Here is a 26,554-nt window from a genome sequence, read left to right as displayed (position 1 = left end):
GTGTCTCTAGGTCTGAAGTGGGTCTCTTGTAGACAGCATATATATGGGTCTTGTTTTTGTATCCATTCGGCCAATCTGTGTCTTTTGGTGGGAGCATTTAGTCCATTTACATTTAAGGTAATTATCGATATGTATGTTCCTATACCCATTTTCTTAACTGTTTTGGGTTCGTTATTGTAGGTCTTTTCCTTCTGTTGTGTTTCTTGCCTAGAGAAGTTCCTTTAGCATTTGTTGTAAAGCTGGTTTGGTGGTGCTGAACTCTCTCAGCTTTTGCTTGTCTGTAAAGGTTTTAATCTCTCCATCAAATCTGAATGAGATCCTTGCTGGGTAGAGTAATCTTGGTTGCAGGTTTTTCTCCTTAATCACTTTAATTATGTCCTGCCACTCCCTTCTGGCTTGTAGAGTTTCTGCTGAGAGATCAGCTGTTATCCTGATGGGGATTCCCTTGTGTGTTATTTGTTGTTTTTGCCTTGCTGCTTTTAATATGATTTCTTTGTGTTTAATTTTTGACAGTTTGATTAATATGTGTCTTGGCGTATTTCTCCTTGGATTTATTCTGTATGGGACTCTCTGTGCCTCCTGGACTTGATTAACTATTTCCTTTCCCATATTAGGGAAGTTTTCAACTATAATCTCTTCAAATATTTTCTCAGTCCCTTTCTTTTTCTCTTCTTCTTCTGGAACCCCTATAATTCAAATGTTGGTGCATTTAATGTTCTCCCAGAGGTCTCTGAGACTGTCCTCTGTTCTTTTCATTCTTTTTTCTTTATTTTGCTCTGCAGCAGTTATTTCCACTATTTTATCTTGCACCTCACTTATCCGTTCTTCTGCCTCAGTTATTCTGCTATTGATCCCATCTAGAGTATTTTTTTATTTCATTTATTGCGTTTTTAATCGATGCTTGATTCATCTTTAGTTCTTCTAGGTCCTTGTTAACTGTTTCTTGCATTTTGTCTATTCTATTTCCAAGATTTTGGATCTTGGAAATAGAATCTTGGATCATCTTTACCATCATTATTCTGAATTCTTTTTCAGGTAGACTGCCTATTACCTCTTCATTTGTTAGGTCTGGTGGGTTTTTATCTTGCTCCTTCTCCTGCTGTGTGTTTTTCTGTCTTCTCATTTTGCTTATGTTACTGTGTTTGGGGTCTCCTTTTTGCAGGCTGCAGGTTCGTAGTTCCCGTTGTTTTTGGTGTCTGTCCCCAGTGGCTAAGGTTGGTTTAGTGGGTTGTGTAGGCTTCCTGGTGGAGGGGACTAGTGCCTGTGTTCTGGTGGATGAGGCTGGATCTTGTCTTTCTGGTGGGCAGGTCCACGTCTGGTGGTGTGTTTTGGGGTGTCTGCAGACTTTTTATGATTTTAGGCTACCTCTCTGCTAATGGGTGGCGTTGTGTTCCTGTCTTGCTAGTTGTTTGGCATAGGGTGACCAGCACTGTAGCTTGCTGATCGTTGACTGAAGCTGGGTGCTGGTGTTGAGATGGAGATCTCTGGAAGATTTTCGCCGTTTGATATTATGTGGAGCTGGGAGGTCTCTTGTGGACCCGTGTCCTGAAGTTGGCTCTCCCACCTCAGAGGCACAGCACTGACTCCTGGCTCCTCAATTTGGGATGATTTGTTGTCTATTCATGTATTCCACAGATGCAGGGTACATCAAGTTGATTGTGGAGCTTTAATCCGCTGCTTCTGAGGCTGCTGGGAGAGGTTTCCCTTGCTCTTCTTTGTTCTCACAGCTCCTGGGTCTCAGCTTTGGATTTGGCCCCGCCTCTGCGTGTAGGTCGCCGGAGGGCGTCTGTTCTTCGCTCAGACAGGACAGGGTTAAAGGAGCAGCCTCTTCGGGGAATCTGGCTCACTCAGGCCGGGCGGGAGGGAGGGGCACGGAGTGCGGGGCGAGCCTGCAGCGGCAGAGGTCAGCGTGACGTTGCACCAGCCCAAGGCGCGCCGTGCGTTCTCCCAGGGAAGCCGCCCCTGGATCCCGGGACCCCAGCAGTGGCGGGCTGCACAGGCTCCCGGAAGGGCGATGTGGACAGTGACCTGCGCTCGCACACAGGCTTCTTGGCGGCGGCAGCAGCAGCCCCAGCGTCCCCCGCCCGTCACTGGCCTCCGCGCTTTCAGTCGTGACTCGAGCCCGTCTGTGGAGCCCCTTTAAGCAGCGCTCTTAATCCCCTCTCCTCGCGTACCAGGAAACCAAGAGGGAAGAAAAAGTGTCTTGCCTCTTCGGCAGCTCCAGAGTTTTCCCGGACTCCCTCCCGGCTAGCTGTGGCACATTAGCCCCCTTCAGGCTGAGTTCTCGCCGCCAGCCCCAGTCCTCTCCCTGCGCTCTGACCGAAGCCCGAGCCTCAGCTTCCAGCGCCGCCCGCCGTGGCGGGCGAGCAGACAAGCCTCTCGGGCTGGTGAGTGCCGCTTGGCACCGATCCTCTGTGCGGGAATCTCTCCGCTTTGCCCTACCCAGGTATGTGGGGAGTTTCTTGCCTTTTGGGAGGTCTGGGATCTTCTGCCAGCGTTCAGTAGGTGTTCTGTAGGAGTTGTTCCACGTGTAGCTGTATTTCTGGTGTATCCGTGGGGAGGAAGGTGATCTCCGCGTCTTACTCTTCCGCCATCTTACCCGGAAGTTCTTTCTGAATATCTTGAATAATTTCCTGAATACTTTTGCACATCCCCCTGGATGATGTACTCCAGGCCATGATTGGTAAAGCCTAACATACTCGAAGCAGACAGTTGCCATACAAGGCCTTACCTTCCCACGTATGTGCGCAGAGACTCTTTCGATGCCCAGGACCAATGTGAGACCCTTCAGAACTTGATGCCTTCTAGTCATGCAATACCTAAACAGATAAAGATTAAGTGATGGATGTGGTAGATTGTTTGTATAAATGGCACCATTTGATGTCCTCCCTGGACCCACACGCTTTGGAATGTGACTTTACAGCTTATTAAGAGGTAGGGTCTGTTTCTCCACCTCCTTGAATGTGGGTTCTTCCTGTGACCAAGTTGGCCAACAGCGTGGCAGAAGTGGCATTGTACAAATCGCAGAGCTAGGCTCTAAGAGGCCTTGCACGCTTCCACACTCTCTCAGAATTTGACCACGCCTGGGCTAGCCTGCTGGAGGAGGAGCCACTTGGAGCAAGCTGAATTGCCCCAGGGGTTCTGGCCAAGATGTGGGAAAGCCCAAGCAAGATCAGTCGAGTCATTTAGCCTGACTGCTAGCCTGACAACTGACTGCTGACTCAGGGGGGTGCCTCACCCAGCCCAGTTCAGATCAGCAGAATCACCCTGCCAACCCACAGACTCATGAACAGCATTGTATTGTGCACCATTGAGGTTTTATGGTTGTATGTTACACAGCATGGCTGTGGCAGTAGATAACTGATATAACATCAGTGCTGGAGGTGGTTAGCACTTCATCCACAGAGAAACTGGATTGGAAAAATTATTCTTATATCACAGTCTATGAAGGATAGCCTTGAGAATAGTTGTAGGAATTTTCATTTATAATCTCTAAACTAGAGTCAATGTCGTTGGTAACAACAATCAGCCCTTTGCTCATCCCTGTCCTCAGAATGTCCATCTTCATGGGGTGAAATGTATCACATTCCTGTTAAGTTTGTTCTTAGGTCTTCATCCTCAATATTTTGGATCCAAAGTATGACTGTACTCATAACGGGGCTGGTGAGGTTAAGGCCAAAATACCCAAACTTTAGAGTGTAAGAGTCACTGAGGAACTTGTTAAAAATCCAGGTTCATGGAACCATCCCCATTAATTCTGATTTAATGAATATGGGCAGAGATCAGGAGTCTCCATTTTTTTTTAATTTTTGAATTTTACTTTATTTATTTTTTTATACAGCATGTTCTTATTAGTTATCTATTTTATACATATGAATCTCCATTTTTAAAAAGTATCTCTGGTAACTGGGGGCGGCATGATCAGACTTTGAAGGGAAAATTGTTCAGGTTACAAGACGAGCTTTCCAGTTCTGAATGTAATAAAACTATAATATGGGGTCATGCAACCAGGTAATAATTGAAGTCTGTGAAAAGAAAAAAAGCAAACCAATCCACAGAAAGACAAGTGGACACAGAAAGTAATCATGAATAAGGTACAAGGAAAAGAAATATTTTTCTCCTGGCCTTTCACTAAAGTTTCCTGCACTACTTCTATTTCTACCTCAAGTGAAGTTTAGGCTACATTAATAGTTGTCAACCATGTTGCACTTAGAATCACATGAGGACTTTAAAAATACTGATATCTGAGAACCCCACACCCACCCCGAGATTCTGGTGGAATTAGTCTGAGGTGCAAGCAAGACATTTGGTCTTGAAAAGCTCTCCTGGTGATTCCAACGTCCAGCACATTTTGAGAACCAGTGGACAAAATTAATAACATCTCCCACCAAGTAGATCTCTTCCTAACAGTGGAAAGAATCACAGCCCAATTTATGACCTCCAGGCAGAATGGAGATAAGACAGCTGGATTAGGCAGAGAAGAAAAGGAATTCTCATCTGCTTCTAAAATCATACTTCATGGCAGAGTCTTAGAAGTGCTGGGACAGTGAGCATGGAAACATACACCCAGTTCACATGACCCCAGGAAAAGAAGTCAAGTGCCGACGCTTGCTTGTGGGCAGAACGAGTTTTGCATACTGAAGTCATTCTAGATGTCTCTGTCTCTATATGCAGTGTGTACACTTAAAAGTGTGGTATACAGGTTACATCGGGTCTTTGATAATTAACTCTCTCCCTCTAAATCTGTGGTAAGAATGCTTGTCTGGTATTTCAGATATTTCTTGAATGCACAGATCCTGTGTGATGTACAATAGTCCCATGAAAATAAGACTTAGGGGAATTCTTTAAAAACTAAATGGACTCTGGAAGATTACAAGTCTAAGCAATGGTTCTCAAACCTTCTCCCTGTGCATCGAAATCTACAGGGAAGCTTCTTAAAAACAGAGATTCCTGGAAACCACCGCAACTTACTGAATCAGAATGGGAGGTCAGGGGCCAATACAATTTCCCTTTTTACAAGCTCCCCACACAAATTTTTATGCACTCAACACCACAAGAGTTTCCTTTTGAGAAGCGTGTATCTTTGGGGACAGGCCCCCTTAGGGGGTTTTTACACAGAGTTACACAGCCTTAAATCCACTTGGACTGTCTCCACCCTCTCTCCATGTTCAGTGTATGACTGGGAAACCAAAGAAGGTTGCCATGTTATCAAAGCAGCAAATCAAAAGACATCCAGAAGAAGCTGCATCAGAGATGGGTTCCTGGGCTTCCCTGGTGGCGCAGTGGTTGAGAATCTGCCTGCTAATGCAGGGGACACAGGTTCGAGCCCTGGTCTGGGAGGATCCCACATACCGTGGAGCAACTGGGCCTGTGAGCCACAACTACTGAGTCTGCGCGTCTGGAGCCTGTGCTCTGCAACAAGAGAGGCCGCGATAGTGAGAGGCCTGCACACCGTGATGAAGAGTGGCCCCCGCTTGCCACAACTAGAGAAAGCCCTCACACAGAAACAAAGATCCAACACAGCAAAAATAAATTAATTAATTAATGAACTCCTACCCCCAACATCTTCTGTAAAAAAAAGAAAACAAAAAACGCATATGCCCTTTAAAAAAAAAAAAAAGATGGGTTCCCCATGGTGAAAATGAGCTCCCCATTATAAACTTCTGTTACAAATATCTACTGAAATGGAACTTCTCAGTCAAAAGGCAAAAACACTCTTAATGCTCTTGATACACATTTCTGAATTGCTTCCCAGAAAGGTTGTGGCAGTTTACACCTTGCCAATGTGCATGAGATGCCCATCCCTATGGTCACAAGCACTTCAGACAAACTGTATCTCCTACATAAGTTTGCCCAGAGCTGGCCTTGATGGGATAAGATAGAAATACACTGTGCCTGGACCAAGGAGTCAGTGAGGGGCAAGGCTCAGACAGCCATGGGACTTCTGAGCCAGAAAGAAGGACTCTGACCCCCTGATTGATTCTCTGTGGTTTTCAAGAGAAGTGTGCTCTCAGCCCGGAGGGGCTGTGGCAGCCCCAGCTGCTTGGCAGAAGGTTGGGGGATGCTGCCTATGGAAGCAGCTCCTCTGGGCTGAGGCCGGGGCTGACTCCATGGAGAGGGCCCCCAGGTGGGGTAAGAGAGTGACTGAGAGAGTGGGAGGTCAACAGAGGCGGCGAGGTTGAAGGCTTCAGAAGACCCTGTCCTCTAACTTCAGGTGACACAGCCGAGTTATCCCTGTGCCCTCTCTCTCAGCTTCCTGGTGCTGCTATGGGACTCCCGGCTGCTTGGGGCTGTGCCTACTAGACTTCTCCTAAAACAACATGCCCATGTCTCTGAGGGGTAGATTATAGCCAACTCCTTCCATGGAGCACTTTCTATGTAAAACAGTATTCTGTACCTAGAACTCTTTTTACTCAGTTCTGGTGGGCCCCAAAGGATTTAGGAGTTGGCGACGTCCTCTCATATTCCAAAGTGAAATAATGGCTCATGAACTCAGGAGTAGCAAGAGAGGTCCTCCCACACCTGTTTGTGATCCTTAACCTCAACCCCTCTCCTGGCTATGAAAGAGCTGAGGTTGAACAGGCAGGAGGAGATTTCTTTATGAAGAACTATGTTTGAGCTCCTCACAGAGACCTTTCTGAGGCATTTATACACGTCTGGTGGGGTTTAAAGAACCCCATGGACAGTGTTCGCCTCCAATCTAGAAGAAAGCACACAGGCTAGATTATGACTCAAGTTGCCCAGGTTGGCATTTGGCAGGGGACAGTGCGTGAGCACTCTTAGACCAGAGAAGACCTTGGAAGATAAGCTGGCTGGAGCCATCTTGAAGGGACACTGTCTAAGAGGGGGGCTGCCAGAGGAAGGTGGGATCACAAGAGGGCACGCAGAGAGTGCATGTCCTGAGTCAGTCCCCATGTTGTCAAGGCTGTTTCAAATTGTGTGTGTGGAGGAGGAAGGGGATGACATGATCGGATCTGCATTTCAAGAACATTCTGGCTGGAGCATGGAGAATGGAGGGGACCAGAGGAGCAGTAAGAAGGCGTGTTAATAAGCCAGTCAGGTGAAGGAGCAGGTAGCATGGACCAGGACGGGGACTGCAGAGATGGTGAGAAGTAGATGGATCTAGGAGATGCGAAAGAGGTCAAAGTGATTGAATTGGGAGGAGGGTAAACAAGGAGGAGGCACCCACGACTCCTTGTTTCCTGGTTTGCCCATGTGGCTGCCTGATGGAGCCATGGACTCAGAGAACCCTGGAAAAAGGCCAGGTTCCAGGGAAGAGACCATGCGTTTTGCCTCGGTCATGGGAATTCGGGGTGACTTGAAGACACACAGACAAAAATGTCAAGTAAGCAAATGGAAGCTTTGGGCAGGGGTGAGATGGCTTAGGAAAAAGAGTGAGACATGAAGGCAGCCTAAGAGCCCACCTTGAGAAACTCAACAGTCAAGGCCAGTACGAGAAGAAGGCACCAGTGCCAGGAAAAGAGGAAGAGAAGGAGCTGCCAGAGACCTGACCAAAACGCCATGTGCTGCACCTGTTCTCAACGCTCGCTGCACAACAGGGAATAAAATAGATGAGTTCCCTGCCCGCACGGAGTTTACAGTCAGGGGCAGGGGGCAGGGAACAGTAAGCAAGAAATCTTAACATCATAGAACTAGAAATTGGAATAAATGTTGTAAAGGGAAAGACAGGGAACAAGAGTGAATTGTGGGGCAGGGAAGGGTTCTTGGAGGAGGTGACATTTATGCAGATTAGCTCACCCATACAGGATGCTAATTTGGGGCAGCTGTCCCGGGGCAAATGTCACTGGGATCCCTGGCAATTTCTTAAACCCTTGGCATTGGAGGCGCCAGTGCACAATTAAGAGGGAAGTGTTTGGAGAAGGGGAACTCCCTGGTGCCTGTTATCTGCTTCCCCACTGGAGAATGTTCTTCCCTCCCCAGCTCCTTCCCTGCAGCTGCCAGGGGCCCAGTGACTAAGTGTCTTCAACTAGTGAGTGTCTCCCCAAAGAACGGGAGAGGACCTGCAGAACTGACCTAGGACACAAACGCCCAGCTGGCCGTGAATGGGTGGGAGAGAAGCTGTCACAGGCCCTGGTCCAGTCGGAAGGTGTTTGGGCTCTTGTTCCAGGCCTGAGAACTGAAGACCTGGATGGCACTGGCCCCTAAGGGAGCCAAGTCCTTGTTCAAAGCCAAGTGCCCCAGAGGGTGTCAGGTACCACTCAGCCGTGCCAAGCAGTCAGCAAAGAAATGCTAACTGAGGTTGCCATGGTGATTTCTGTGCTACAAGCACGCAGGTGGGGTTGGGGGGTGGGTGTCAGCTGGCGGTGCCTCTGGGGCCTGAGCCTTGGGAATACAGCCCAAGAGCTCCACCACCCGCCTGAAAGACACCCCGGCCTAAGGGTGCATTTATACACTCAAAGCCCCTGTCAGACTGCTCTATTGGATTTCTTTAATTGATTTCTTTCAAAGTAAACAGTATAGTATTATTTATATACAATCCCATTAACTAAGCAAATGGGAAGCCCTGTTTTAAGGCAGCCTCCTTAAGCACTGTGAGAAAGCGGGAAGCCACAGTGAAGAGCTTACGCTCTGGGGTCAGACAGACGCAGGTTCAAAATCCAGCTCCACCACCTGCCGGCTCTGCCCACTACCGGTTCAGTGACAGGCAAATTCTGAAACTTCCTTCCGCCTTCCTTTGTTTGTTTGGTTTTTTTGCTTTTTTTTTTTTTCTTTTGCGGTACGCGGGCCTCTCACTGCTGTGGCCTCTCCCGTTGAGGAGCACAGGCTCCGGACGCACAGGCTCAGCGGCCATGGCTCACGGGCCCAGCCGCTCCGCGGCACGTGGGATCCTCCCGGACCGGGGCACAAACCCGTGTCCCCTGCATCGGCCGGCGGACTCTCAACCACTGCGCCACCAGGGAAGCCCCTTCCTTTGGTTTTATAGGATGAGGATGACAGAACCTTCTTTGCAGGGATGTTGTGAGATTCAACGAGATGATATCTGTAAGGGACTTGATAATAATAGGAATGGTAACAATGCTAACATTTATCGAACACTTCAAGTACATCGAACGTGGTCAAAGTGACTCACCCGAATGAATTAATGACCTATCTCATGGAACTGGAGATTCTTAGGCTGAGATCCTGAAGATCCTTTCCCAACCTTAGCCTGACCCCACCATTCTGGACTCCTTTTGTGATTTTACTCCCTCCCCAGGCCAGACACAAGTCCTTGGCTACAGCTGCGCCGGCGTCTCTTCTCCTCCTTTTCCAGCCGCTGCCTTCTCTCTCGCCTCTGACCACACTCCCCCCTCCCTGGGTTCACTGGGCGCCACCTTGGTCTACCAAACTCCTACTCATCTTTCAGGGTGCGGTGCAAATGTCACCTGCTCTTTGAAGCCTCCCCTGCCGCATCCAGGCAGTCAGCTGCACCCTGCTCTGTACTCCCACACACTTCCTGCACACCTTCTGAATGATAATAATAAACACAAGTGCCAAGCACCGTGCTGAAGTCCTTTATTTTAGCTCATTCAATCCTCACAGGCACCCTATAACATAGGCTTGGTAATGAACCCCGTTTTAGGATGCAAAACTTAAGGCCCAGAGAAGCTAAGTAACTTGCCTAGTGCCACATAGCCCATAAGCAGCAGAGCCAGGGCACAGGCCTTCTGACTCCAGAGCCGGTGCTGGTAACCACTGCACCAGACTGCTTCTCCCTGCCGCTGGGGGCCCAAACCCACCTCCTCCAGCAGGTGAGGAGAGCCAGAGATTGCGCTGCATTCATTTCAGCAACCCTGCCATCCAGCATAGCAGCTGGCGCCCAGGCACATGCAAACTCCCCCTCCACGCAACCCCACACACACTAAACTAGACTATTTAAGGAGAAACCACTAATCCAGTAAACTCACCCATGTGTCCTGGTCTCTTTTTCTTTCTGCCCTTGATTAGGAAACTCAGCTCTGAGTCCTTTCCAAGGGGCCCAGTAGAGTCTCTTTGAAGTTGATGAATAATAAAGAGCTTCTTCAAGTTTACTGAATTAAAAACAAACAAACAAACAAAAATCAGCTGTTTTTTTCCCCTGGGGAGAAGTCTGGAGCCTAATGATAAAATAGAGACATATTATTTGTCATGACACCTTTTCCCATTGAAAGGAAGAGAATCCATTTCTAAAGAAAAGAGTAATAACAGAATTCAAAAGGTAACCAGGCTTTCAGAAGGGTCCTCCTCTGTCTGGGCAGCTCCCAGAGGCAGCTGTGAGGCCAGAAGAAGTCTTAAACAGAGAGCTTGAGAGGGCACCACTGGCCAGGAAGTCATAGCAGCAGCCCAGGGACCCCAGCCCAGCTCAGCACCTCTCAGCCAGCGCTAGTTGGGGAGGCCAGGAATCGCAATAAGGGGAGAATATTTGAAAAATCTTTGGAGTTAGAAAGACTGAAAGGTTGCCCAGCCAGTGCTGGTCCCTTTGTTTGTTTGTTTGTTTGTTTCCCAAGTCTAGTGTCTAATTTGGGTGTTTCCAGGATTCTTGCCCTTTCCTCGTTGGAAGCAGATCATGTCTGGGGCTAACTGGTCCTTTGCTCCAAGTCATCCATGTTCCTCGGGACTTTTCCCCCTTAGAAACAAAAGGTGGGGCTTTGTCAAGATTCAGTGGCATTCCTCTCAAAGCCCCAAGGCTGCCTCAGTTCAGCATGCACAAGAGGGGGTCTTTGAAGGTGCTATGGCTAACTTCCTAATAAAGCAGGCCAAAAAAGAACCAACATCTTTCTAATTCAGGTCCTAATCAGCTCTGTAAAAAATGGATTTTTAAGCCAAAGGCTTAAATTTGGACAAAAGCCTCAGATTTGAAAAATGCTTGAAACTGGAATTGGGAGGGGACGGGGGTGTGGTAAGGAATCATGGGAGCGGGGAAGCAGTGGTACAGGGTTTTGCCTTCAGTCTTCACTTACTGAGTTCACGGGTTTGTACCTTCCTGGTCCCATTGCTAAGTATACCCTGAGCACATATTTGTATCAAAACTCAACACGGAAATCAAAGTTATATGTCACAGGATTGCTGTCCTTGAGTGATTCACCATCCCAACAAGGACAGGAGACCAAAAATCAGCAAACATCTGCATATAAAGGTCTTGGCACATGGTAAAGGTCTCTCAAAGTCACTTCCTGGCCTCCCTTCGGGCTACTGGAGAGGAGAATGATGTGACCACTTGTGGTGTCTCTGGGTGGAGAGGGGCACTCTCACCTCGGAAAGAGAAAGATCACTGTGGATCTGAGTGGCCAGCAGGACTGGTGAGGTGGGAAATGGCCAGGGGGTCCATGATGAGTGAGAATTGGCTGGTGGGGGGCAGGGGTGGGTGGGCAGGAGGAGGGTAGGAATGGAGGGCAGAACTCTCGATCAGGGGCGCCAATGCCAGGCGCAGTGGTTGGGCCTCGCCCGAGTTTCACATAGGAGCCAGACTCTGACAGCCATGTATGTGTTACGTGTGTATGTGCCTATGTCTGTTTGCTTGCTTGCTTTTTGCTTTAATATTTTATTTCAAATACTTAATACTATTATAATATTCTGAATTTGAATGTCTAGAGTGGGGGAATATTTGCTCTTCGATTTTCAATTTAGTTCCAGGCCCCGTTCCTATTACTCGTCACTCAATTCATACATTTATGTCCCCTGCCCACACTCCACAGAAGCTTATGGCCTCAGCCCAATAGCTAACAGGGAAATTGGACATCTTCAGAATGATGTAAATGGTGTTCAGAGCTGTCACTTGCATGTAGAGTTGCCAGATAAAATACAGGTGCTCAGTTAAATCTGAGTTTTAGATAAACAGAAACTTTTGGGGGGGGGCATGCCACGCGGCATGTGGGATCTTAGTTTCCCAACCAGGGATTGAACCTGCACCCCCTGCGTTGGAAGCACGGAGTCTTAGCTACTGGATGGCCAGGGAAGTCCCCTAGATAAACGGAAACATTTTAGTATGTTCATACAATAAAAATTATTCACTTTTTCTAAATTTCCAGTTTAACTGAACATCTCATTTTTGGTTTTTGCTATATCTGGTGACCCTACTCCTATAGCATATGTCAAATTAATGGGAAGAAAGAGAGGATAAGACCAAATGCAGAAGTTGTACAGCCCCAGAAAAAAGAGACAGATAACAGCTCCTATAATAGGGCAGATGGCTGGATTGGAGATGAACAATGTTCTGAAAAAAGAAGGAGCAGAACATGCAGCCTGGTTAGAGACATGGGGCCAAAGCAGAGAATAACCCAAGAGTCACAGAAATGCAATTCACGCTATAGCTCCACCACACGTGGGTAATTAGACGAGATGCTCCCAGCCTCGGTTTCCCCATTACCACCTCCTAGCCTGTGGAGATCATGGAAGTGTTGCATAAACAGGAATTGTTATCACAAAGGCCCCAGCCCTGTTCTTCCCCTCATACACCAGCCAGGCCTCTTCCATGCTGTCTCTGCCCGATTATTTTGAGCACAGGGTAAATGTCCCCTTGTTCCATCTCCCTGCTGCCCACTCTTCCACATGGGCACTTGTAGGACTCAAGAGTTTCCTGTCCTTGGCAAACTGGATGACCTTTCCTCTAATGGTTTTTTGTTTGTTTGTTTGTTTGTTTGTTTGTTTGTTTGCGGTACGCGGGCCTCTCACGGTTGTGGCCTCTCCCGTTGCGGAGCACAGGCTCCGGACGCGCAGGCTCAGCGGCCATGGCTCACGGGCCCAGCCGCTCCGTGGCATGTAGGATCTTCCCGGACCGGGGCACGAACCCGTGTTCTCTGCATCGGCAGGCGGACTCTCAACCATTGCGGCACCGGGGAAGCCCTCCTCTGCTTTTTAATGAGCCGTTGGTAAATGTTTATTAGGGCAGAGATGGGAACACAGTCCCGCAAGCCAGAAGCCAGAAGCTCTGACCCTCCAGGTCGCCATCAGCCCATGACCAAACAGCCTCTGGGTCGCAGCGAATGTACTTGGACCTACACCTGGTTCCTCTACCAGGCAGAAACCTGCTTTGCAGACGACGCAGGGCAGTGGTCCTAAAACTGACCCTCCCCTCCCCACTTTCTGTGACTTGGGACAGATCGTGTGGCTTTTCCTTCCAAACGTAAGGTTTCACTTTGTTACTGGATGTCCTTTTATTTTCGTTGTTTTTTCCTTTCTTCATATCCATGTTACAACTAGTGCTAACACTGCAAGTGTCTAAACAATTTCTTTCTGAGTTACACTTGATGGAGACATAAGACGCTCTCTCTTGCTCGGATTCCTTCAAGTCACTTGCCCCACCCTCAGAAAGCTTTGCCTTCCTTATATACACGCCCAGACAGGGGCTCAGGACGGGAGCTGCACTTTTCCTTGGTCTCTGTTGCCACCTGCAGGATCATTTGGGGGAGAGTTCAAGGACCCTGGATGGCGGCGCAAAGAGAAGGCAAAGGCAGCGTGGAGTCTTAGGGCTTCACCGGTTGTCACGAGATTTCATAAGGCACGACCTCATCGCCTCTGTGGCGCTCCAGATCCAATATTTAATTAGCTGGATGGCTTTGCACAGTCAATTCTGTGAGTCTATTTCCTCATCTCTGAAACAGTATTTGGTATCCATAAAATCGCTTTGATAGTGATTATTGAGGGGTCACTCATTCATTTATGTGTTTATGAAGCAAACACCACATCAGATACAAAGACATGAAAAAAAAAAAAGATTTCCTGGAGGAAATCACAGTCTTACAGTGGCATCAGTCAAACACATAGGAAACTGTCCGTTGTTGTGAGAGAGGTACGACAAAAGCGTCGTGGGAACTAAGTAGTGACTAACTCTGTCTGGTGCAAGCAGGGAAGGTTTCACAGTGGAAGTGCCGTACGAGCTGGATTTGGAAAAACAAGCTGGAGTTGACCAGAATTCAGAAGAACGCACAGGAGTCATGCACCATATAAAGAAGAGGGGAAAGGACATTCCAGAGAGAGGGAGCAATGAACCAAAATGCTTTGACTCAGCTTGCTTTAGAAAGTTCCCGAGGAGTGAATGAACTTTCACATCCTGCAGCAGCCTTGGTAGGAGAGAAGTGTGAGGAGAGAGAATTTTTCCAACTTCAAAGCCAGGGGGCAGCCTCTCACGCTGCCTATGGCAAGGCCCAGTCCTGGCAGGAGTCTAGGATGCAAATGAGGAAGAGGAACAGATCATTCAAGGCAGGATTGGGAGGTTTGCTCATGACCCGGGCACTCACCACGTGGCCTTGGCTAAGTGAGCCATCCTCTCCATGCTTCAGTTTCCTTATTTGCAAATGGAGATAATGATACCCACCTCAAGAGTGTCCTTGAAAGATGCAAGCAAAATCATTAACCCAGTGCCTGACGCAGACATACGCAGATATATTAGCCAGTGGAATTACTATCAAAGGTGAGCCTTCAGGAAGTTATTTTACCTCCCCAAGCCCACGTTCCTCATCCATAAAATGAGAATAACAGTGTTTGCCCTGCACGCATCAGGAATTTATTGTGACGATACCATCAAGAAACATAAGCTGTAGGGCTTCCTTGGTGGCGCAGTGCTTGAGAGTCCGCCTGCCAATGCAGGGGACACGGGTTCGTGCCCCGGTCCAGGAGGATCCCACATGCCGCGGAGCGGCTGGGCCCGTGAGCCATGGCCGCTGAGCCTGCGCGTCCGGAACCTGTGCTCTGCAACGGGAGAGCCCACAAAAGTGAGAGGCCCGCGTAACGCAAAAAAAAAAAAAAAAAAAAGAAATATAAGCTGTAACGTTCATATAAATCTGAGTTACAAACAAGAGAGAAGAGGATGAGATCATCGAACCTAGATTTTTAAGATACACTGAGTGCCTGCTGCTTGTAAGGCATTTTCACTTTCATGGCCTCATTTAACTTTTCCTGAAGACAACCTTCTGAGGTGAGTACCACGTTTATTTTCATTTTACGTGTGATGCAAGTAAGAGTCAGAGAGGTTGGTTTGTCCATTTACCAGATGCTCTCTGAGCAGGCCCTGTGCCTGAGCCATGAGCCAGAGAGGATCATGGGAGTTGTGATGTGCACGATGGCACCTCGGGCTCAGGGCTTGGACTCCGGTGTCCCACTCATCTGCTCGCTGATCTCTCCAGCCTTAGGGTTTTCAGCACCGCCTATATGTATCCCGACAACCCCCCATTTCCATCTCCAGCCCAGCCCTCCCGAGACACGAGTGTCTGCCTAGCCAACCTCTCCACTGGCTTTTCTAGTAGATACCTCACCTGAATATGTCCAAAATACAGCCCTACTCCACCTTTTCTCCACAGTCTTCCAGTCTCAGTCAGCAGCAGCTCTATCCTTCCAACTGCTTGGACTCATCTTCTATTTCCTTCACACCCCACAGGAGGGCAGGAATCTTTTTTCTGCTACTTTGAAAGCTACATCCAGAATCTGAGCACCTCTTTCCACCCCTGCCCCGAGAGAACCTCCCCGGATCATCACCATGGCCCTCATTTTGTTGTTACCTCCTATTCACAGCCAAGTGTGATCCTTGTGAAGAGGAAGTATCCACCTGTTGGGCAAAACCCACAAATGGGTCCCCGTATCGTTCACATTAGAGCTCATATAATGCCTGCAAAGCCCTATACAATTGGCCCCCTTCCAACAGACATGCTCTAGTTATTATATTCATTGCTCATTGTCTGACTACAAGCTCGGCCAGGGGTCCTATACTGGCACATAGAAATACGTCTTGAATGGATAAAATGACCGTACAAGTGTTTGATTACATATAGGATGTTCTATGAACAAGATGTGCTCCTCTGAAAGGAAATTCACAGGGAGAGAGCCAGAATCCAGCTGGATCTTACAGCTCCAAGCCCAGAGCTCATCCCCTGAGGAAGAGAGTGTGCAAGCCAGTGCCTGGCACAGAGCAGGGGCTCCCACAAGCTCGCTGAACTGGAAACTGAAGGGATTTCAGAAAGCAGGGAAAGCCTTCCCTCACCCTCTTTCAGAGGCTGCCCAGCGTCCTGCTCTCTCTTTCTCTGTCTCCCTGCATGCGCCCATGCACACACCCCAACGCCCTGCCTCCCTGGGCCTGCTTTCCTTCAGGTGGGGGCCTTGTGGCTCCTTAAAATGTAAACAGCTCTCAGGAGGGGGAATAAAAGGAGAGTCACCAGGACAGAGTCAGCTCACACTGGCTGTGCTGGAAAGGAGATGCGCAGGGACCCTCTCCCCTTACTGCAAGTGATGGGGAGGCCAGAACTGCTGGATCTTCTGGAGGACCCCGATGAGGAAAGGGAACGTCATGGGAAGGAATGGCTGTAAACAGGGAAGACCTAAGTCCCACCTCAGCGGTTGGGTGGAGAGAGGAGACGTGCCTAGGAGCCCTCGAGAACTTGGAATAAGGTTGCCCTCTGCCGGTGAACCTGTGAAATCAGCCAACAGAGGAAGAGTGCAGAGATAAACGTGCAAAAAACAGCCCGACTAAACCGTAACCTGAGTGCCTGTATTAACACAGCTCACATGGGGCGCATCACAAAAGAGAGGAGGAAGGGGACACGGATCTAGGTAAGGGCGAGCCTTATGGGGCTCACGGAAGTATCTGGTCACGTTGAGATGGGTTAACAGACTGTCCGATCCTAATGTCCCCATACCTTTGATTCCTCTAACTCTCCAGCTCTGAGTTCACCGTTTCCAGCAACTTCGCCGGCTCCGGCCTCCCACTGGGCTTGCCAGCAGCGAGGAGACGCACCCGCAGGCGAGCTCACAGGTGTGGACCCCAGCCTCCCTTTCTCGGTGTACATGAATAAATGACGCTCCGCGTGGCTAGCACCGCCCAGCCCTTCCCAGGCGGGTCACCAGTGCTGTGCGGGCGCCGCGCACAGGTAGGACCCAGAGGGGGCGAGCGGGGCTCGGATCCCGGAGCCGAGGGCTGGCCTCCGACGCCCCAGCCGCCTTCCCGAATTGGGATCGGGTCCCAGCCGGGTCTCCAGCGGGTCCAAGGGAGGCCCAGAGGGTAACGCAGAATTGGGTAGATGAGAGCGCAACTTTCTGGGAAGAGTCTAAGGCTTCCTTCCCTCTGACGCTCAAAGGCTACCAGTCCTTGGAAGGGGAGGAAGGACACGATCCGGCCAGCGGGAAGGAGCCTGGCTCTCCCATCCGGACTCGGCCTACTTCTTTGGGCTCATCCTCCCCGCAGTGCCGTGTCACCAGAGAGGCAGGGAGCGGGTGGGTGTCGGGAGCGGCCGGGGCAGGACCCCAGACCCCCAGGTGGGCACGGCTGACAGCGATCACAGGGAAGAAAGATTCTCTCAAATCCCCGTCCCCTCCTCTTTCGAGCCCGGGCCTCGGGAGGGGAGCCCCGGAGGCAGCGGACAGCCCCCCAGAGAACCGGGTGGCGACCCAGCCGCCCTCCTCCAAGCGGAGACGCCTTCCCCACCACAGCCGTCGTGGGGCTGGGGAGTTGTCAAAGGAGGCGCCGGGTTTCCTCGTAGAAGGGAACGATGTGTGTGTGGTGTGTGGTGTGGTGTGTGGTGTGGTGTGTGTGTGTGTGTGCGTGTGTGTGTGTGTGTGTGTGTGTGTATTTTCCATCTCCCGGTACTACAGTGGGGTGAGGGTGGCTTAATTTATCCCGGTTTCGGGCCTGTGAGCCGTAGCATCTTTTTCAGGCGCCGAAGAAAACAGGCTGAGTGGGGCTGGGAAAGGAGCGCAGTTGCCGAGAGGAAGGGGCCTGGAGGTCACCATGCCGCCTCCCCGGGGACCTCGGAACCTGGTGCGTCCACACCGCCGGCGGGACAAGACTCGATCCCGCCCAGGAAAGGGAGGGGCTTTCTCTCCGGCCCACCCCCAAGGGAAAATAAACGGCCTCTGACACTTTGCTGCATTCCTGATTTTTAACAAAACTATTGTTGGAGCTTGGCCCCTGTGCTTGCTCCTCGGCGGGGGCAAAGCTGCCCACTCCCGGGCCCGCGGCAGAGCCAGCGCCGCCCAGCCGGGAGGCTGGGAACAATGCCTCTTTGTAGCGGGCCCTCGAGGCAGCTGCGGCCTGCCACGCCCAGGGCCCTCCCCTTAGAGAATTCCGAAAGCAGTCGCAAGCCCTGCTCTTCCTCTAGGTCTCGACCTGGAAAGAAAGCAAAGCATCCTTCCTAATCCTTCCGAGGGGGTGAGAGAGAAGGGAACTAACTTTTCCTGCGCTCCGTGTGTGCCGGCCCTTAAATCCTCCCTGGCAGCCTCGTCCAGGGGAATTATTACCCGCCTTTAGTTTATGTGCCTTGTGCCAGGTCCCACAATGGTAAATGGCAGAAGGGATCTCAAACTCAGCGCTAAGAGAAATTACATATACATTTTTTTTTCTTTTCACCACCCAGGGTTGAGGATTAAAGCCATTTTGACATTGTCCCTGGCATTTGCTTGACTCCAGTTCTTCCATATGCCCCAAGAAATAACATCTTTCCACCCCCTCTTTCACCCACCTCCTTGGTTGCCTGATTGCAGTGGTCACAGTGTGACTCTTTGGGGGGGTTTCCTGCCTCCTCGTTTGGATCTGAGAGATCAGTGCCATCTGCCGGGTGTGCTTCCAGAATGGTCCTCTTCTCTCCGGCTCTGGCTTGTCAGCCCTCACTCAGTGCTCGCACCCATCTCTCAGTGCACTGCCAGGACCTGGGAGCACCTAGTCCCTCCCAGCCACCTTGCAGAAGGGCAGAGCCTCAGGGCTCCCATCCTCTGAGGGACTATTGGCAGCATCCACAGGCATCCACACAAGATAGAGCCAGTCCCAGGCCAAGGATGATTGCCAAAGGCACGGAGCAGTGGGTGCTGGCTGTGGGGTCGCTAAGGGACTACAGACCCAAAGTAGAGACTGAATGACTTCTTGGGTGAATACTGACATGGGGGTGCTGGTTATTTGCGGGGAGGCAAAGATGCGGTGCTTGCACTCACAGCTCCATACATTACAAACGTCTTCCCCGACCCCACCCCACCCCTTTCCCTGCATTCTTCCTCTATTTGCACTAGCTGTGAACCACTTCTTGCCAAATGACTCAGTACATATGGGAAGTTTAATTTAGTTGAGGGAGGCCTGTATGCTATCTGGATACCAACAGTCACCAAAAAAAAAAAAAAAATTTGAACTACCTAAATAAAGATAAAATGCCCAGTACTGGTAACTGATCGATGCAAAATTTGCAGCCCCTGATGGACCCTGAATGTTTGGATCAATCAAAAGCAAGACCAGGGCAATATATGTGGGGTTCATGGACCTCAGTAATTTTGAGGCAAGACGGTCAAGTGAAAAGTGTGTAGGCTCCAACCTGGCTTAGAATACCAGTTCTGACACAAGCTGTGTGATCTTGGACCAGTTACTCAAGCTCTCAGAGCTTCAGATTCATCTTCTACAAAAAAAGAAATAATAATTCTTTATTTTGGCACAGTTATTGTGAAGAGTAAAGGAAATAACATATTTGAAAGTTCCTGTAGTACAGACAGTGTTCATTTTATTGTTGAAAATTCTATTAGTAGAGGCTTCCCTGGTGGCACAGTGCTTAAGAATCTGCATGCCAATGCAGGGGACATGGGTTCGAGCCCCGTTTTGGGAAGATCCCACATGCTGTGGAGCAACTAAGCCTGTGCGCCACCACTACTGAGCCTGAGCTCTAGAGCCCGTGAGCCACAACTACTGAGCCCATGTGTCATAACTACCAAAGCCCATGAGCCTCAAGCCTGTGCTCCACAACAAGAGAAGCCACCACAATGAGAAGCCCGCGCACCACAACGAAGAGTAACCCCTGCTCACGGCAGCTAGAGAAAGCCTGCACATAGCAACAAAGGCCCAACGCAGTCAAAAATAAATAAATAAAAATAAAAAATTTTTAAATAAATTAAAAAAGAAAATTCTATTAGAATTGAAGCTAAAAATGATTTCTGTGATCACGTGTTTAAAACCTCTGGAAAGACGAGCCATCGGAGGTCTTTGGGTGCCTCAAGCAGGATCTGCAGGTATGAGAAGGGAGAAGGAGAAGGTAGAATGGGGTCTGTGGGTTCAGGGACTTATTTCCCTCTTGGTTTCCCAGTTTGGGTGCAGAGGGAGGAAGCATGGTGTTCTGGCAGCATGAGTATGTTTTGGCAACATTTCAAAAATTGTCCCCTTTTCTGATCAACCTGCCCACCTCCAGTCTCTTCCCTTCTCTCCTCCCTTCACTCCTTTCTCCTTCTCTTCCTGTTTCTTCCCACACCCATGAGATCGCAATTAGTCCTTTTGAATCTCAATTTCCTCCTCTGAAAAGCTTGTAATCAGAGTAGTTCAAAGGCCTAAATGTAAGGCCAGATACTATAAAACTCTTAGAAGAAAATATAGGTAAAACACTCTGACATAAATCGCAGCAATATCTTTTTGGATCCACCGCCTAGAGTAATGAAAATAAAAACAAAAATAAACAAATGGGACCTAATTAAATTTAAAAGCTTCTGCACAGCAAAAGAAACCATAAATAAAATGAAAAGACAAACCAGAGAATGGGAGAAAATATTTGCAAACGAAGCAACCAACAGGGATTAATCTCCAAAATATAATAAGTTCATGCAGCTCTATATCAAAAAAAAAAAAAGAACAACCCAATCAAAAAATGGGCAGAAGATCTAAGTAGACATTTCTCCAAAGAAGACATACAGGGAATTCCCTGGTGGTCCAGTGGTTAGGACTCAGAGCTTTCACTGCCAAGGCCTGGGTTCTATCCCTGGTTGGGGAACTAAGATCCCACAAGCCAAACGGCATGGCCAAAATAAAAAGAAAGAAAGAAGAAGACATACAGATGACCAAAAAGCACATGAAAATATTCTAAACATCACTAATTATCAGAGAAATGCAAATCAAAACTACAGTGAGGTATCACCTCACACCAGTCAGAATGGCCATCATCACAAAATCTACAAACAATAATTGCTGGAGAGGGTGTGGAGAAAAGGGAACCCTCCTACACTGTTGGTGAGAATGTAAGTTGGTACAACCACTATGGAGAACAGTATGGAGGTTCCTTAAAAAACTAAAAATAGAACTACCATATGATCCAACAATCCCACTCCTGGGCATATATCCAGAGAAAACCATAATCCGAAAGTATACATGCACTCCAAATGTTCACTGCAGCACTGTTTACAATAGACAAGACATGGAAGCAACCTAAATATCCATCAACAGAGGAATGGATAAAGAAGATGTGGAGCATATACACAATGGAATGTTACTCAGCCATAAAAAAGAATGAAATAATGCCATTTGCAGCAACATGGAGGGACCTAGAGATTATCATACTAAGTGAAGTCAGACAAGAGAAAGACAAGTATCTTATGGTATCACGTATATGTGGAATCTAAAAAAATGGTACAAATGAACTTATTTACAAAACAGAAATAGAGTCACAGATATAGAAAACAAACTTATGGTTACCAGGGGGGAAATGGGGAGAGGGATGAATTGGGAGATTGAGATTGACATATACACACTACTGTACATAAAATAGATAACTAGGGACTTCCCTGGAGGTCCAGTGGTTGGGACTTCCCCTTCCAATGCAGGGGATGCAGGTTCAATCCCTGGTCAAGGAGCTAAGATCCCACATGCCTTGTAGACAACAAACCAAAACATAAAACAGAAGCAATATTGTAACAAATTCAGTAAAGACTTTAAAAAAATTAGATAACTAATAAGGATCTACTGTACAGCACAGGGACTCTGCTCAGTACTCTGAAATGACCTATATGGGAAAATAATATTAAAAAGAGTGGTTATATGTATATGTATAACTGATTCACTTTGCTGTACAACAGAAACTAACACAACATTGTAAATCAACTATACTCCAATAAATTTTTTTTATATTTCTCAGTTTTAATTTTTAATAGAGTAAATATCAATAGATAGAACTCATGTAAATAAAAAGGTTTTTGAGATCCTCAATAATTTTTAATAGTTAAAGGAGCTTTGAGTCAAAAATGTTTGAGAGGGCTTTCCTGGTGGCGCAGTGGTTGAGAGTCCACCTGCCGATGCAGGGGACGCGGGTCCGTGCCCTAGTCCGGGAAGATCCCACATGCTGCGGAGCGGCTGGTCCCGTGAGCCATGGCCGCCGAGCCTGCACGTCCGGAGCCTGTGTTCCGCAGTGGGAGAGGCCACAGCATTGAGAGGCCCGCATACCGCAAAAAAAAAAAAAAAAAAAAAAAAAAAAAAAGTTTGAGAACTGCTGCTTTAGATATATCATCTCATTTTATCTTCAATCATTCTTTGAGATTATTATTGGATTTTCAAATGAGTTGCCTGAGATTCAGAGAGAATAAGTAACTTGCTTAAGGTCACTCAGCCAGTTAGTAGGTGCTAGAGTTTCTATAATTAGCTACTGGGTGTGTACATAGTTGACTAAAATAGTACAAAACAGCCAGGTAAGGCAAATCAGGAAAAAAGAGCAGGATAGTAGGCATCTGATAGTAATTGATCAAGAGATAAAAATGTAGGAAACTGAGGTTTACAGAATACATATTTTTGTGACCAGCACCACAGAAATTTTTGTATGCCCTTAAATTCTATTGGGGAACCTTGTTATTATTCAGAGGGACAACCAACATCATGCTAGCTTCTGTGAGGGTTATAGTGCATTTGGCTGGGATGTGTGTGCCCAGCATTGGTTATATATTTGGGGCTTCTAAATGCTATAGCAGATGGCTGAACAGATTTGTCATCAAATGATTTAGATCCTTGGGATGGTAAGTACAACATTTGGCCTTCAGTAAATGCCTAGAAAGAGAAGGAAGGACGGTAGGGGCTTACGTGCATTGAGTACCTGTGGTCTGGATGGTTCATGTGCATTACATCTCATTTCAACCTCACAACAGTCCCTAAAAGGTAAGAGGTTCTCTCATGTTTAAAATAGGACCAATGATTAAGACTTAAAGAGGTACTGTGAATTGCTCTCCGGGGGAAGATGAGCGAGTGCAAAGTAGACCCATCCTCAGAAGTCTGGGTCCTACATGGAGGCCAAATTTTGAGAATAAGCAGCAAAAGCTCACTTATCAGAACTAGAATAGTCAAGGCCTGATTACCCACATGGCCACCTCCATTTTAAGTCACAAAGATTTGACTTAAGTGATATCCTGAAGTCTGCAGCCAGATGTTTCCAGTTATGGGAAGTGTAGAGCAGTAGAGACCAAGGTCCAGGCAAGACCTGACAATGAGAGAGTCATCTAAAGGTATTACCTTTAAAGATTATTAGCATTCTACTGTGCTCACCTCCATACTCTCACTTGAGATAAATATTTAATGTATTAAATTTGCATAATACATAATTCTAGATTTATTTTCCTGACTAGTTAAGATTGTAAGGAGAGCTAAAATTCTACTATATTTGAGTATGTGTTGTCTAAAAGATTTTCACATCACTAAAGGGTCACATGATGATGATGTTTTTCCTAATTATATGTTTACAAGGTATAACATGTGTGCATTAAAATAATTTGTGCTTCTTTTCATGGGTATGGGGTGAACATGGGGATGGGTGTTTTTCCATGAATGGAAGCCTATCAGACCATTTTTTCTCTATGTCAAGGCAGGAAGATGGAGCTTCACCTGATTTTCGGATAAACTTGCAGTCCTGCTCAAAGAAACTACCTGCTTCAAGTTGTTCCTTATGCCATCACCACCTACTACATGGTCCCACAAGAAAGCCAGATTCTCCAGCAGGCCACTGCCAGCCTTGTGACCTTTGACAGTGTCCAGATTTCATTCCTTTGAGACCACAACTTGCCAAGATATGATTCTTATTGGAAGACCAACCGGAAACTATGTTGGATTAGAGGTGCTGAGATCCAGTTCTGACCACTTATGCACTGTAAGAGCCATAGAAAAGACTTTCTAAAAGATGTTTTATAAAATAATAAATAGGATTAACTTGATAATTAGGGCAAGGTAAGCTAACTAAGGCCGAGGGAGGACACTGGAGCTTAAATTGTGTTGATAGAATTGAGATGACTCACGTCATCTTCAGCTTTTCTCTTACTCTCTTGCAATGTTTCTGCCAAGGATGCCTCTACAATTCCCCTATTTTGTGCAGTGTCTCCTACCCTCTAAGATCTAATGTAATAGATTTAAAATAATATTAAAAAGAGTGGTTATATGTATATGTATAACTGATTCACTTTGCTGTACAACAGAAACTAACACAACATTGTAAATCAACTATACTCCAATAAAATTTTTTTTAAAAAAAGAGTAGTTCATAGGGTTGTAATAAGGATTAAATGAGATAACATATATTCGATAAATCAGTCCTATTTCCCTTAAGTTGTCTCATCTTTTCCTCTTCCCTCTTGACTTCTAATTCTCCCTGCTCTCCTTCTTCCCTTTTCCCACAAAGACTGGACGTTGAGGACTGGGAAACATGCGGTTCCTTTATTCCATCCCACCCTCTTGGGCGGCTGCCCTGTCTTTATGATTAGCAATTTCCCACCACCGGCCTCTATGAGCGAACAGCTCCTGAATTATTTACTTTTAGGAACTCTTCATTGGGTATGTGTCACAACTTGGAATCCTAGAATAAATTCAATACTGTAAGTTGATTCAATGTGGGGTCATGCCTAAACTCAACAACATTAAAAATGTACCAGCTTGCCCTGAGGGCTCCTAGGACAGGTTACATAGAGGAAATTGGAGTGTTCATCTTAGCACTTTGTTTAGGCTTAGAGATCTGGCTTCTCCTTTCGAGGGGGGCACTGAATATTCTAGAGCCCTGCAGGAAAGACTCTCCTGGCCCAGAGCTAGGGCTGGCTGCCCTTACCCATCGCGGTCCCTCCCCTCTGTGATGCTGCCTCCCTTTTACAGTTCCATCTGGATTGACCACGAATGCATTTGTTTATTCTGCAGCCATCTACTGTGATGACTGCTATGGTGGATAGGGTGGTAACAAAAGTCCAGACCCCTTGCCCCTAATCGGGACAACTCTGAAGGGCTATGCCAGCTTCAGAAGGCTTCATGGGCCTGCTAAGTTCTTTGTTCTGACTGCATCACAGCCCACCTTCTCTTTTGCCTTGTCCTGTGTCTTTGCCTTCCCTCGCAGGTGTGGTCCCTGAGCACTCCTCAGTTAACTTCCTTCACGCTAATCTCATCTCAGAGTCTGATCCCTGGGAGCCCAACCTGCACCATGGAGCTGCATGGAAAGCACATAGAAAGTGGACTGGGACACACCTGTGTTTAAATCCTGCCTCTGTCACTTAGTGACGGTGTGACTTTAGGCAAGTTATTTAACCTCTCAAAATTTCATTTTTCACCTGAAGGAAAAAGATTATTGTGAGGATTAAATGAGTTTATATATAGTGTGTAAGAACATGGACCACTGGAGTAACTCAACGAATGTTAGTCCTTCCTTAAATAGTAGTTCTCAAACGTGACATCCCAGATCCCACTAGAACTATATTTCTAGTTTATAAATTATTATTATATTTCTAGTTTATAAATTTTAGTAGAATTTCTGTTTTTATATCTTGAAATTAATCCTGTATCTTTGAAAGGGGTGACTCTTTCATTATTAAAGTTCTAGAACACTGTCTTAGGTCAAGTATAATGGTGAAGAAATCAGAAGGACTGTGGATTTGGTGATCTTAAATAAGCAAGCTAACCATATCACCTAGCTGATCGTTGCAAAAGTTCCTCACCTGTAGAACGGGTTATTATTAATAGTACATACTTAGGGCAGATTGTATCTTTCTTAAATGCCTACAACAGTGTTTCCCATCCCCACTGCTCTTCTGAAATGATCTTGCCATCAAAAGATGGAGTCTAGTTCTCATCCTCTTGCATCTGGGCTGGCCTCAGTGACTTGCTTGAACATTAGAATGTAACAGAAGCAATTTCTGGGATTTCCAAGGCTAGATCATATGAGGCTAAGTCATTTTGTCTGGGTCTCTTATAACGTGCCCTGTTGGAACCCAGCCACCATACTGTGAGAAGCCCAAGCCCTGGGAGAGGTCATGGTGTAGGCGTCTGCTGACAGCCAGCATCACTGCCAGCCAAGTGAAGGAGCCATCTTTGAGGTCCAGCACCACAGGGCCTTCAAATGCATGTGGTCCCAGTCAACATCTAACTGCAGCCCCGTGAGACCCCAAAAAGTATGGCCCCACTGAGCCCAGCCAACCCACAAACCATGACAGATAATAATAAATTGTTGTTTTAAGCCATTAAATTATGGGACGGTTTGTCATGCAGCAACAGGAACCAAAATACTACCTCCTAGGTTTGTTGTGAGAAGTAAATGAGATAATGCATGCAAATTGATTAGCAAAGTGCTTGGTTAAGGATTACTACACTTAGAGAAAAAGGCAAGCTGATTTATATGGGAGCTAAGACATGGGTACAAATAAACTCAACCTTAAGCAGGCATCATCTGATTCAATATTTAGTGAGCACCTGTCACATGCCAGGCTCTCTCTATAATCAGAAAACCTCATAGTAGAAAGGAATCTTCTAGTTCAAACTCCCACCAAGTGAGGACATTCCTTCTTGAATGTTTGCTTAACCCAACAATTATTTATCAACCCCTGCTCTGTGCCGGGAAGGGTGGTAGATGGTAAT

At 47.3% G+C, this 26,554-nt stretch overlaps 1 long non-coding RNA gene across 1 annotated transcript; it reads left to right on the top strand.

Moving 5' to 3' along the window:
• The first annotated feature begins 16,400 nt into the window (after positions 1-16,400).
• On the top strand, positions 16,401-23,733 carry LOC308619709. The gene is made up of 4 exons (XR_014016219.1): positions 16,401-16,518; positions 16,628-16,720; positions 17,619-17,722; positions 23,538-23,733. It is a non-coding gene; the product is annotated as an uncharacterized lncRNA (long non-coding RNA).
• The last annotated feature ends 2,821 nt before the right edge of the window (positions 23,734-26,554 follow it).

Source organism: Mesoplodon bidens (assembly GCF_964165515.1).
Source record: "Mesoplodon bidens genome assembly, chromosome: 7".
In the NCBI taxonomy this organism is placed as follows: Eukaryota; Metazoa; Chordata; class Mammalia; order Artiodactyla; family Ziphiidae; genus Mesoplodon; species Mesoplodon bidens.
The sequence above is the reverse complement of the archived record's forward strand: the minus strand, read 5'-3'. Positions and strand labels throughout refer to the sequence as shown.